Source organism: Hippocampus bargibanti, linkage group LG08, assembly GCF_051943395.1.
Source record: "Hippocampus bargibanti isolate YZ-2025 linkage group LG08, ASM5194339v1, whole genome shotgun sequence".
Lineage (NCBI taxonomy): Eukaryota > Metazoa > Chordata > Actinopteri > Syngnathiformes > Syngnathidae > Hippocampus > Hippocampus bargibanti.
The window spans coordinates 9,029,064-9,042,931 of record NC_142741.1 but is presented as its reverse complement, the minus strand read 5'-3'; the positions used below and the strand labels follow the sequence as shown (position 1 = coordinate 9,042,931).

The window sequence follows — 13,868 nt, the reverse complement described above, 5'->3', positions numbered from 1 at the left end:
TTCTGTAAGCATCTTGCATTCGACAGGCCCACTTACGTGCATATTCCTGTCGGCTTTTTACTTCTTCGTCCGCTGTCAGACCAAAAACTAAGTCGATGGGCAACCGGGGAGACCTTCCATAGAGGAGGAAGAACGGTGAATAGCCAGTGGACTCATGTCTTGTACAGTTGTACGCATGAACTACATGAGGCAAATAGTCTTCCCACTCAGCTTTCTTTTCTTCTTGGAGAGTGCGTAGCATCTATAACAATGTTCTATTCAGACGTTCTACAGGGTTGCTCTGCGGATGGTATGGGGTGGTTCGGGAATGCGCAATGCCAGACAACTGTTGAAGCCGCTGGAATAGACTGTTTTCAAACTCCCGATCTTGATCATGATGTAGTCTCTTTGGATAAGCGAACTGTGGAATAAAATCACTGAAGATTTTCTCAGCAGCAACCTTGCCTGACTTATTCTTAGTCGGGTAGGCTTGTGCGAAACGAGTAAAGTGGTCTACCAGGACTAGAATATACTCATAGCCTCCTTTACTTGGCTCCAGATGGAGATAATCAATAGAAATGAGCTCAAATGGGGCACTAGTAGTGATGTTGCCCATGGGTGCTTTTTCCGGAATGGTGGGTTGTTTCTGTTTAATGCAGGAACACTGGCGAATTACGTAATTTTCTATTTCGTGCTGCATGAATGGCCAATAGAACCTCTGCCTTGCAAGGTTGATCACCTTGTCAGCTCCAACATGACCCATGTCATCATGCAGGTGTTTAAGCACCGTCGACTTCAGCTTCCTAGGGAGAACGAGCTGTTTCCATTTCCCCGCCTGTCTGTATAAAATTCCCTTGTCCAGTTTCAGTCTATTCCATTCGTGTACTAGTCTCCTTGCCTCTGGTCCCATTTGTCTTTTATCTTTGTCATTGGGGTTCCATCCCCTCCTCTTCAGTGTCATTACCTCAGAGATTGACGCATCCTCTTCCTGAGCAGCTCTGATATCATCTGGAGTGATAACGGGGACTGTCACCGGAAGAAAATCCTCACCATCAGAGGTGAGTTGCAACACCGCCATCCATGGCACATCCTCCTCAGCCACAGCCTTGTCCCCCTGCCATATGGTGGAAACCACGTCTGGGTCCAAAGTATCAGTGTACTCCTCTGTGTGTCCCTCCAGTTTAACTGGATAACGCGACAGTGTGTTGGCATCAGCATTCGCCTTGCCTGGTCTGTACTTTATTGTGAAGTGGAAATCCGCCAATTCACCCACCCAGCGATGTCCGGCAGCATTGAGTTTGGCCGTGCTTAGGACGTACGCGAGAGGGTTATTGTCCGTGTACACAGTGAATGTGGGTGCATAGTAGAGATAATCTCGAAATTTGTCGCAGATTGCCCACTTCAACGCCAGAAACTCAAGCTTTCCAGAATGGAGATGATATTTTTTCTCTGAAGGTGAGAGTGTTCTGGATCCATAAGCAACAACGCGAAGTTTATCTCCCTGCTGCTGATAAAGCACAGCCCCCAGACCTTCATTGGATGCGTCCGTATTTAACACAAAGGCAGATTAAAGTCTGGGTAGGCTAAAATAGGTGGACCAGTCATACATCTACCAGGCGGGAGACCACAGCACTGTGTTCGGGGCCCCACTGAACAGGGTTACCAGAGGGAAGCTGGCCTAACTTGGTGACTTTCCTTTGGCGTGCCGCGGTGTTGTGAACTGGCCTCTGGTCAGGCTGAGTGGCCCCCTCTACCAGTTTAAACAGCGGCCGTGCAATCCTGGCAAAGTCCTGTACGAAGGATCTATAGTAGCCCAAGAACCCCAATAGAGCTCTGACTTCCCCTACATTGCGTGGTTCTCTCTCTTTTAACTGCAAAACGGCTTCCAGATCTTTAGGGTCTATGCGGACACCATCACTTGACACGAGACGACCCAAGTACCTCACTTGTCGTCTGAACAGTTCACATTTATTCGGACGTAGCTTTATGCCATGCTCCCGCAGCCGGTTAAGCACTTTCCTCAGGTCCTCTACGTGTTCATGAAATGATTTTGAAAAGCAGAGCACGTCATCCAGATAAGGAGAGCAGCATTCGTCCCTCAGGCCATCAAGAACGTCCTCCATACATCTTTGAAAAGCTGCTGGCGCATTAGTTAGGCCAAATGGGAGGCGGAGCCACTCGTACAGCCCCCAAGGGGTGCTGAAAGCCGTTAGATGCCTGGAACTGTCATCAACAAAGCCCTGGTGGTAATCGCTGCCTTGGTCAAGTATTGAGAACCAAGAGTAGACCCCCAGGTTATCTAGCAGATCTTGAATGCGTGGGAGTGGATGACGATCACGGACAGTTTTGCGATTTAGCTCCCTAAAGTCAACGCACAGGCGCAAGCTTTTATCTTTTTTCCTAACACAGACGACAGGAGATGGGTATGCTGAAATGGATTTTCTTATCCAACCATGGTGAAGTAGGTTTTGCACATAGTCTTTGACCTCTTGATAAAGGGGTTTTGGAATGGCATTGTAACGCTTTTGCACCGGCGTGTTGTCAGTGAGTTGGATCTTGAGTTGCAGGTTTGGAATGCAACATATATCAGCATCACCTTTTGCAAAGACATCTGACTCTTCATACATGTCTCTGGCAATCCCCTGTTCTTCCTCTTTAAGATGTGACAAGTCAACCAGAGGATGCCACTTGTCTGTGGTCAGAGCCGAGCAGATTTGAACGGTGGGACTGTTTAGTGGTTTTGGATTGTCGGAGCACTCCTTAAAGGGCACGACCCCAGTAACTTCCTCAATTGAGCCGAGAACAGTTCTCTGTGGAAGATGAATGTCATGTTTACTAACATTATGAATGGGAATTTTTACCATTTTTGTCGGCCCACTGGGTACATGTACTAACGAGGAGAACGGCTCTAGCCCCTCAGGGCAGCTGTTCCCTATACTGGGCTCAAATAGCATTGTTCCCCCCTTGGCCCATGCTCTGACTCTGCACTTCACCTCCCATACCTTGCCCGCAGGAATAATGAGTCCCTTCTTCCCAACACACACAGGGTACTAGAGGAATGTCTCATCAGGGCCCAATTTCTGAAGCACAGAAATCAAGGTCTCTACTGTGCGTTCGCTGACACTCATGGCTTCTTTCAGTATGGCTACAATGTCCACCTGTTCATTGTTCTCTTTGATCATTTCTGCAATCACATTGCTTCCTAAGAGAGGACAGTTCACACAACTCCTACTGATTAGTATGAGCACTTGTATGTCAGCATGTCCATGGCTTCCACTCCGTATCTGCAACCCCACATTTACCCATCCATCAAAGGGAACCGCTGTGCCATTCGCTGCAGATACCTCAAACGGTTGGTCCGGAAATAGGGATGACAGTGGCTGAATGGTTACGTTGGGCAGTGCTTCCTCTACCCACGCCCTACCCACCACGGTCACTTGTGACCCTGAGTCAAGCAGCATTTGGAGTGGGACCCCATTGAGTGCACATGAGACCATACATCGCTTGCCAATTAGTTGTGCTACATGTTTTTTTGATGTTGACTGACACTGCCTCGTCAGACTTATGGATGTGACTGGTTCAACCGAGTTGATTTGTACTGGAGGCTTATCATTGGCATTGATCACTGGAAGCCTCACTCCAGTGACCTTTCCCCGTTTCCCAGTACCTTTCTTCGCAGACAGCCCACAGCTCTATGTCCTTCCTGACCACAAATGAAACAGTGAGGGCAGCTCTTAATGTTCTTCCGCATACAGGCCTGACACCTGCCCCTAGTCTCATTTGTTGGTGTCTGGGGTCGCCTAGTCTCATTCGTTGGTGTCTGGGTCGCGTCGAGGATCGAGTCAGGGACGGACCTGGATCTACCTGAGGCACCGATTCTGTAGGTTTAACAACTTGGGCAAAGTGTTTGGTCAGTGCGGTCACTTGTGCAGTCAGCTCGAGAATGGCAGCACGGTTAGCCTGTAATTCAGAGTTAACTTTGGTCTGGTTAATCTGGTCAGTTTGATTAGTTTGAGCAGCATGGACATTCACAGGTCGATTTTTAGTCACAGTACTGAGGCGTTTCACCCTCTCAGCCTCTTCAATTGTGGACTTGGTAAGTTGTTCTAACAGGACATCATCACGAACCTGTAAATCAGTAAGGAATGGTTTGAGATCACATCTGACATGATAATTCTTCTCATTTAGCCCTTGATAGAGTGTGTGCAGAAATGTACCTTGGAGAAGTTTCTGATCGTAACCAAAATCTGCACCTGGTTGTTGTGACTCAAACATAATTATTTGGTTCAAACCCATCAGTCTATATAAAAATTGCTGTGGGGACTCACTGTCCTGCTGCTGAGCGGTACTGAGTTCGTTGAAGAGCTCAGTGCTGCTCTTATCTCTGATATGTGATCGTAAAATTGTTTTTAACTGTGACATTGTAAGACCCTCTGTATCACTTAGCATGTCTCGGATAGTTCCAGGTTTAGTTATCTTCGAACAGTGCGGATAACCTCAGACTCGCTAAACCCTTCTTGTAGTCCCTCATCCATTTGTCTACACAGGCTACGGTATGACAGTTCAGACCCGGTGTCAGAAATCTGACCACCATAAATTTTGAACTCCCTCCGTGGAAACAGAGCAGCTACATCTGTGTACTTCACCACCTGCTCCCCCATACTGGAGGATAAGCCGGCATGTTCAAGAGGAGCACCACCTGAACTGTTGGCGATGATCCTGAATGGCGATGGAGTGGTGACGTTCCTGCCCGGTGTGTGGATGTCTCTCGGTGGAAGATATGGAACCTCAACTTCTCCTCTCAGGTCAGCTCCTTCCCCAGTAGGTTCCTCCGGGGCATCTAGGAGCTCGCTGATCATGTCATCGAGGTGAAGGAGTTGAGACATGCCTTCATCTTCTATGTGTCTTAATTTGTCACCTCTGATGTAGTCAATAATCACATCAAACAGTTCTGGTTCACTAAGGGCCGCAAGGTCCTCAATATCACTCTCATCCACTGCGCTGGCAACAGTTAGTAGCTGATTGACATTCAAAGCCAATAGTCTCTTTTGGATCTTGAAAATCAATACCCGTCGTGGAGTTGTGGGAGCCATCGTTAGCCCCTGAAGCCTCTACTCTCTGGAGAACGGACAGCACTACAGTCTTCCCTGAAGCTTAGGCACAGATTCTCTTCGTAGCAGCTCCCACTCTGCCCACTAGCGGCACGTATCCCGGACGAGCCCCCAATTGTAACCGGCCTCAGGCCTAGGGGATACCTGGGTCGGTCCAAAAGCGTCACAGGCAGGTAGCACTGTGAACGACGAGGAAAGACGACACGAGACAACCGTGTTAATCAGCTTCACACAACGGCATTTATGACAACTGCGCATGCGTGAGCTGAGCCTACATCGCCTTCCTCTATTCCATTCACGGGCGCGTAGCGCCCTCTCCTGACTTGGTAGTCTAATCAACTAACATACAATAACAGACGTCGTTTCTAACCCCCTACACCTGGGCAAGTCCGATCGTGTTGGTTCCCAAGCCAGACGGGTCAATACGATTCTGCAATGACTATCGGAAGTTGAATGAGGTGTCTGAATTTGATGCGTACCCGATGCCTCGTGTTGATGATCTTATTGACTCCATGGGACAGGCACGCTTCATCACCACTCTCGACCTCACAAAGGGTTATTGGCAGGTGCCCCTGACCCCGGCATCAAAGGAGAAGACAGCCTTCTCCACACCGGAGGGGCTCTATCAATACACCAGGCTCCCGTTTGGTCTCCATGGAGCACCCGCCACGTTTCAGCGCCTAATGGACCGGATTCTCACCCCCCACAAGAGGTACGCAGCAGCATACTTAGATGATGTCGTCATACAGAGTCCCGACTGGGAGAGTCACTTACCCCGAGTGCAAGCTGTGATTGACTCCCTCAGAAAAGCAGGTCTCACAGCAAACCCGAAAAAGTGCAGGTTGGCATTTGGCGAGACCAACTACCTGGGCTACACTATAGGACGGGGGCTGGTGAAGCCTCAAGAAGCAAAACTACGGGCTATACAAGATTGGCCCCAACCCCTTACCAAGAAGCAGGTGAGGTCGTTCTTAGGCATGGCTGGCTACTATAGACACTTTATCGTTGACTTTGCTACTATAGCAGCCCCCATGACAGAATTGACGACCAAAAAACACTCCCGATTGGTGAAATGTAGCCCAGAGGCCGAAATGGCCTTCGCCAATCTAAAACAGGCGCTATGTTCCAGTCCGATCCTGGTGGCACCAGACTTCAGCAAGGACTTCATGGTGCAAGCGGATGCATCAGAAGTTGGTCTGGGGGCTGTACTCTCGCAAGTACATGGAGGAGAGGAACATCCCATCCTGTACCTTAGCAGGAAGCTGTTGCCCAGGGAAAAGAATTATTCCACAGTGCAGAAGGAGTGCCTTGCCATTACATGGGCGCTGGAGTCATTGCGCTTCTATTTCCTGGGAAGACGTTTCACAGTGGTCTCTGATCACGCTCCTCTCCAATGGATGGCCAGGAACAAGGAGACCAACAGCAGAGTAACAAGGTGGGTCTTGAGTCTGCAGGCCTTTACCTTCTCTGTGGTCCACAGGGCTGGCAAGCGCCAAGGCAATGCGGATGCCCTCTCCCAAAGGGAGGCCTTCTTGGCCTGTTTCGCATCCTTCACCCCGCCGAGGACGTCGGTCTCAAGGGGGGGGGGGGATGTGTGATGTCACGAGAGGCTGTGTCCTGCAGGGCAAATACATCCTCCTAAGATGGCTCCACCCAGAGAGAGTCTTGGCCCCACCTGGTGGAAGGCAGCAATTAAACCCACACACCTGCAGCTGATCAGGGCTTGATTGGAAAGCAGGGCTCTTAAGGCAGAGAGCCTCTGAGTGTGGAGCTTGGGGAAAGACAAGCTCGATTGCTGTGCTCTGTGGAGAAGTTGATTGCTGCGTGGAACTCATTGCCAGTTGGGACCACACGACGGGACACTGGATTTGAACCTAGCTAAGGTGGCTAGGCTACATGACGAGGACGTCAAGAGGAGTGAGGCCTAGAGACTCTTGTCAAGAACTCCGTCTTCAGTTTTACCTCAGAAGAGACTTTATTTGGATTTAAATATCAGAAGAGACTTTATTTGGATTTAAGTAGCAGAAAAGACTTTATTTGAATTTAAGTATCAGAAGAGACTTTATTTTGATAAGTATTGGAAGAGACACTATTCAAACCTTTGTTGCTTGTGAATTCCCCCTGGAACCCTTGATTAAAACCTTTTGTTTGTATCCAAACCTGTCGTCCATTGCACTTCTTGTCCCGTCCCGCTGAGAGCTAGCCTCTCATGATATCACACACATATATATATATATATATATATATATATATATATATATATATATATATATATATATATATATATATATATAGGTGACAGTCGTGCCTATGGTGGTCGGAGCACTCGGGGCAGTGACCCCCAAACTCGACGAGTGGTTGCAACAGATCCCGGGAACAACATCGGATATCTCGGTCCAGAAAAGCGCAGTGCTGGGAACAGCACGGATACTGCGCAGAACCCTCAAGCTTCCTGGACCCGAGCTAAAATGGGGGACAGACACCACCCATGGTGGGTGAGACGAGGATTTTTATATATATATATATATATATATATATATATATATATATATATATATATATATATATATATATATATATATATATATATATACAGTGGTACCTCGGTTCTCGAACGCCTCACAGTTCGAACAAATCGGTGTTCGAACAAAATATTCGAGATATTTTTGCTTCGGCGTTTGAACATCAATCGGTGTTCGAACGCCAATACGACGCGTGAGTGCGTACGCAAGTGTGGCGAGCTGAGCGGCACACGGGTGTATCGCTCTGTTCGTGACCAACCGTTGTCGCTAGCGGACGTGCTGCGTTTTGCTCTAGCGTTTAATATAGGTGTACGAAGAGTTTTAGCCCCTAATCATGCCTCCAAAGAAAGTAAGTGCTGCTTAAAGTGACAAAAGAAAAGTAGTGTGTACAACTATTGCATTTAAGAAAGAAATAATCGCAAAATATGAAGGAGGTGTGCGAGTGTCTGATCTGGCGGGGGAATACAGCATGGCGAAATCTACGATCAGTACGATATTAAAGAATAAGGAGGCTGAGAAATCTAGTGATGTGACCGTGGGAGTGAGAGCAAGTGTCATTGGATAGATATTTGAAGAGAAAAGAACATCCTGTAGCCGAGTCATCCGTAGCTGTCACGTTCCGAGCGAGAGTGACGGCAGCTGAGTCGTCGGAGCGTAGTGGAATGTTTGGGATCCCAAAAAAGACACGTACTAACCAAGCAGGATGGTTATTCACAAATAAAAGAAAACGCAGGGGGTGATCCGACCCGCTTACTACGGCAAAAAGCAAATGGCACAAGAGGGTGCAAAATTACGCAATCCCGGAAGATGACATAAATTTACGGGACGCAGGGAAAATACCTCGGACCGGATACACTCGCGCATCAAAGGAAGAGTCCAGGTACGGTGGCGAGGTGAGTCAATCATCCGGCATTGGCGAGGTGATCGCGAACCGTATAAATGCCCCGTGTCCGAGATTAGAGAATTGACAGCAGGTGGAGAACGGCCGGAAGAGGCAGCCCCCCCCCCCCTGTTACAGGAGCAAAGAGACGGTTTCGGTGTTCGAAAAAATCGCTTTTCGAACAGGGTCCTGGAACGAATTGTGGTAGAGAACCGAGGTACCACTGTATATGGTGTTCGTCCTCTTTGGAAAAGAGATGACCATCTTCACTGGAGAGGGGGGTGGTGAAGATGACTTGCACGTGAGTTTGTGAAGTAGAGTTGCGCAATGTCGTATATATATATATATATATATATATATATATATATATATATATATATATATATATATATATATATATATATATATATATTTATTGGCATGGGCATATATATATATATATATATATATATATATATATATATATATATATATATAAATAACAATATATGGCAGTGGGCAGGTATGTTTGATCTATGATGGGGTTAGGCGTCCCAGCCACATATATATATATATACAGTAAAGTCTCGTTATATCGATATTCAAGGGAGTCCGAAAAAATATCGATATAACCGGGACTATCGATATATCCGATATCGATATAACGAGACTTGACTATATATATATATATATATATATATATATATATATATATATATATATATATATATATATATATATATATATATATAGATTGTTATATATATATCAGTTGATAAGGCATCGGTTTGGCATACGGGAGACAAGGGTTCGAATCCCACTTGTGGCAGAGAAAATGAGCACAAAACATCATCCAGTGTGGGTCCTTGGGCAAGACCCTTCACGCTAATGCCGACCTATAATAAATCGAATGACATAAATCGTCGCCCGGCCAACCAGAGCCTTGATGATGCGGAACCTTGATGAAAAATGGGCTACTGGAACAAAGCGGACATGGACGAGATGCGATAACATGGCTCTGTTGGAATGCTACTACTCAAGCAACCCTAGTCAGAGGGGTTACATGCGGAGAATGGGGGCTGAATGGTTACTTCGAAACCCACAGTCACGGTTGACCAGGAAACAACTAGTAGCTCAGTGTTCCAATATCCACAAACGGCAATTGCTATCACAACTTGAGATTGATGAGGTACAACACAAATTCCGAGGTGAAGGGCCACAGGCTGCCCCATCAGAGGAAGAGGTTCAACCCGAGTTTGGGAGGCAAGCCCCAATGAATGATGAGATTGGGAAGCCAGCCCCAATGAATGAAATGCTGAGCGAAACAGCAACTGACCTGAGAGATAAGATCAGGGCAAGAATGAATACTGGGCAACTAAGAAACCGATGACAACGGCTATGTGAAGTACCACCTGAAAGTCTCATGGAAACTGTGAATGCAGCACTGAGAACGATCCCGACCGGAACGATCACGGAAACCAATGAGCTGATATACACTTCAGCATCAGTGATCCTCGAGATGCTTGGCTACAAGAGCAACCGTGAGGGCCAGATTCATTATCCACCATGGAAAAGATGGTTGGAGGCTAAGATCAAGGCGGCTCGGAAAGATGCGAGTCAATTGACGGAGACCCAGAGAGGTATGAATAAAAGTCCAATACCCAAGAGGTACACGCAGATAACCATACCTGAAGCACTCGAAACTGCCAAACAAAGGCTCCAGGCCTTGTCCAGTCGCCTAAAGAGGTACACGAAAGAGAATGAGACCAGAAGAATAAACAGGCTGTTCGCAACACAAGCTGCGAAAGTGTATGCTCAATGGCAGGGTTCTAACAGCAGAGCCGACCCTCCAAGGCTGGAAACTGAAAGATACTGGAAAGGCATATGGGAGAAGGAGGTCGCACATAACAGCAGTGCACAATGGCTGGTGACTCTGAAAGAGGAGCACAGCAACCTCCCTGAACAGAGTCTCAGGTATGAAAAACTGGACGGCACCAGGCCCGGATATGGTCCAGACCTACTGGCTAAAGAAACTCACAGCACTCCATGAGCGCCTAGCAGCACAAATGAACCAGTTGATGATGGATGGGACTCAACCTGGATGGCTAACCGAAGGGCGAACAATCCTGATCATGAAGGATTCCTCAAAGGGTGCAGTTCCTTCCAACTATCGGCCAATAACCTGTCTCTCCACAACATGGACACTCATGTCAGGCATCATTGCGGCTAAGATAAGTGGACACATGGATCAATACATGATTAAAGCACACAAAGGTAGAGATACGAGAGGTGCCAAACATCAGCCGCTGGTTGACAGAACAGTCGCACAAGACTGCGGGTCCCGACATACCAACATGTCCACAGCCTGGATTGATTACAAGAAAGCATATGACTCGATGCCACACACATGGATCACTGAATGCTTGGAGTTGTATAAGGTCAACAGGACTCTGAGAGCCTTCGTTACAAACTCGATGAGGATGTGGAAAACCACACTTGAAGCCAATGGCAAGCCACTAACTCAAGTGTCCATCAAACGTGGCATATACCAAGGTGATGCACTGTCCCCACTGCTGTTCTCCATAGGACTGAACCCCCTCAGCCACATAATCGCCAAGACAGGCTATGGATACCGCCTCAGAAATGGAGCTACAATCAGTCACCTCCTCTGCATGGATGACATAAAGCTGTATGCTAAGAGCGAAAGGGACATAGACTCCCTGATCCACACAACCAGGATCTACAGCAGTGATATCAGGATGTCATTTGGGCTGGATAAATATAGTCGGATGGTGACTAAGAGGGGCAAGGTAATCCACACAGAAGGGGTCTCACTCCCTGAAGGAACAATATCAGACATTGAAAACAGCTACAAGTACCTTGGTATGCCACAGGCCAATGGCAACCTCGAACTAGCAACAAGGACAGCGGCTATGACCAAATACCTCCAGCGGGTGAGGCAAGTCCTCAGAAGCCAGCTCAAAGGCAAGAACAAGACCCGGGCAATAAACAGCTATGCCCTGCCAGTGATCAGATACCCTGCATGAATAATAAGGTGGCCAAAGGAAGAGATTCAGACCACAGATGTTAAGACCCGAAAACTCCACACCATGCATGGAGGGTTCCATCCCAAGTCCAGCACCCTGAGACTGTACACAAGCCATAAGGAAGGAGGGACTAGTGAGTGTGAGAGCCACTGTCCAGGATGAAACATACAAGCTCCATGAATACATCTAAGAGAAGGCTCCAATGGATGATGCACTCAGAGAATGTCTCAGACAATGGAGAACGGAGGATGAGGTGCTGGAAGACGGACAACCATGGGAGGAAAAACCCCTTCACAGGATGTACCACCGAACCATAACTGAAGTGGCTGATCTCAAGAATTCGGATCAGTGGCTAGAGAGGGCTGGCCTAAAGGACAGCACAGAGGCACTCATCCTAGCTGCTCAAGAGCAGGCCCTGAACACCAGAGCCATAGAGGCAGGGATATACCACACCAGGCAAGACCCAAGGTGTAGGTTGTGCAAAGAGGCACCTGAGACAATCCAACACAACTGCAGGGTGTAAGATGCTGGCAGGGAAAGCCTACATCGAGCGACATAACCAGGTGGCTGGCATAGTCTACCGAAACATCTGTGCGGAGTATGGACTGGAAACCCCAAGGTCAAAATGGGAATCATCTCCCAAGGTGGTGGAGAATGACCGAGCAAAGATCCTGTGGGACTTCCAGATACAGACCGACAAGATGGTAATGGCCAACCAACCAGATATCGTGGTCATAGATAAAGGGGAAAAGAAAGCCGTTGTCGTGGATGTAGCGGTCCCGAGTGATGGAAACATCAGAAAGAAGGAACATGAGAAAATCGAGAAATACCAAGGGCTCAGAGAGGAGCTGGAGAAAACCTGGAAGGTAAAGGTGACAGTCGTGCCTGTGTTGGTCGGAGCACTCGGAGCAGTGACCCCCAAACTCGACGAGTGGTTGCAACACATTCCGGGAACAACATAGAATATCTCGGTCCAGAAAAGCGCAGTGCTGGCAACAGCACGGATACTGCGCAGAACCCTCAAGCTTCCTGGCCTCTGGTAGAGGACCCGAGCTAAAAATGGGGGACAGACACCACCCATGAGGGGTGAGACGAGGATTTATATACAGTGAGGCCTCAACTTACGAACTTAATTGGTTCCCAGACAGAGTGTGTAAGGCGAAGTGTGTATCTCAAAAAAAAAATTTCCCATAGGAAACCATTAAAATGGGAATAATCCGTTCCCGGGTTTCCATAAAATATACTTTTCAACTCAATAAGCCTTAAAACTACACACAACATACCGTATTCTATGTATAACAAATGTGCTATTGTATTGTAATGAAAGAAATACACTGCATTGTATCATAAAGTCACTTTATTTACATTTGTGATGGTCATTTATGGCTTGATGGAATGGCGTTGGAGGTCGAAGGTCAAAGAGAATTGCTGTTTGGAAAGAGAGGCGCATTACATGACGACTGTAATTAAAGAAATAAACTGTGCTGTAAAATAGTTTTATTTACCTTTTTTTGTGGTCGTTCATGGCTTATGGAAGGAGAGTCACCTTCCATAAGGACTGTTGGTAACTTAACCTCTGGTGCTGTTCGGTCGTGTGCTTCCGCCGAAGATCACACCGCCAGCCGTGGTGGGTGTGTATTATCAAAATAGTGCTTATTATAAGGTTTAATTTTCATAAATTTGACGTTTGTAAGACAAAAAGTTTGTAAATTGAGGTGTTTGTAAGTTGAGGGCTCACTGTATATATATATATATATATATATATATAACAACGTAGACTAAACTTAGACACATAAATGAGTTGTTTATAATAAACGTTGAATATTTTAGAATGTGCATATATAAATAGTCCTATCAGAGGGGTTTAACACATTGAGGCAATTCTGGGACCCCCATCACATTCCACTGTGTTGACCTCTCGTAAATGACAGCTCAATTGGAAAAAGTAAATAAAATAGTCAGGAAAATGAGACTAAATGACAGGAACATTTATCTCGAATCGGATGGAATTGGCTATACAGAATCAGAAATCCTTTAGTAGTCCCACAATAGGGAAATTGGCTAGGTAAATGTGGCTAGATTTGCTGGTGATTAATTACTTAATAAAGATTCACCAGTTGATATCGTGGGACTTTTCATAAAAGAAAAGTTTATGGATTTATTAAAATAATGATTGTGACATGATCATTACACTTGTTTTGACCTGACAATTGTCATTCCCCTGAAGTCAAAGAACAGATGATTTGATTCATATATACGATACACATATTGAATGTGATGACGATAACAAATTGGATTTGAAAATGGAAACTGATTCCAAAATGGAACTGTATAGTGCCACTTAGCAGTT

General features: G+C 46.6%; 1 pseudogene; it reads right to left on the bottom strand.

Annotated features, from left to right (window-relative positions):
• Positions 1-11,770: 11,770 nt before the first annotated feature.
• The window catches only part of LOC148894518 (uncharacterized), a 41,109-nt pseudogene continuing 39,011 nt past the window's right edge, over positions 11,771-13,868 (bottom strand).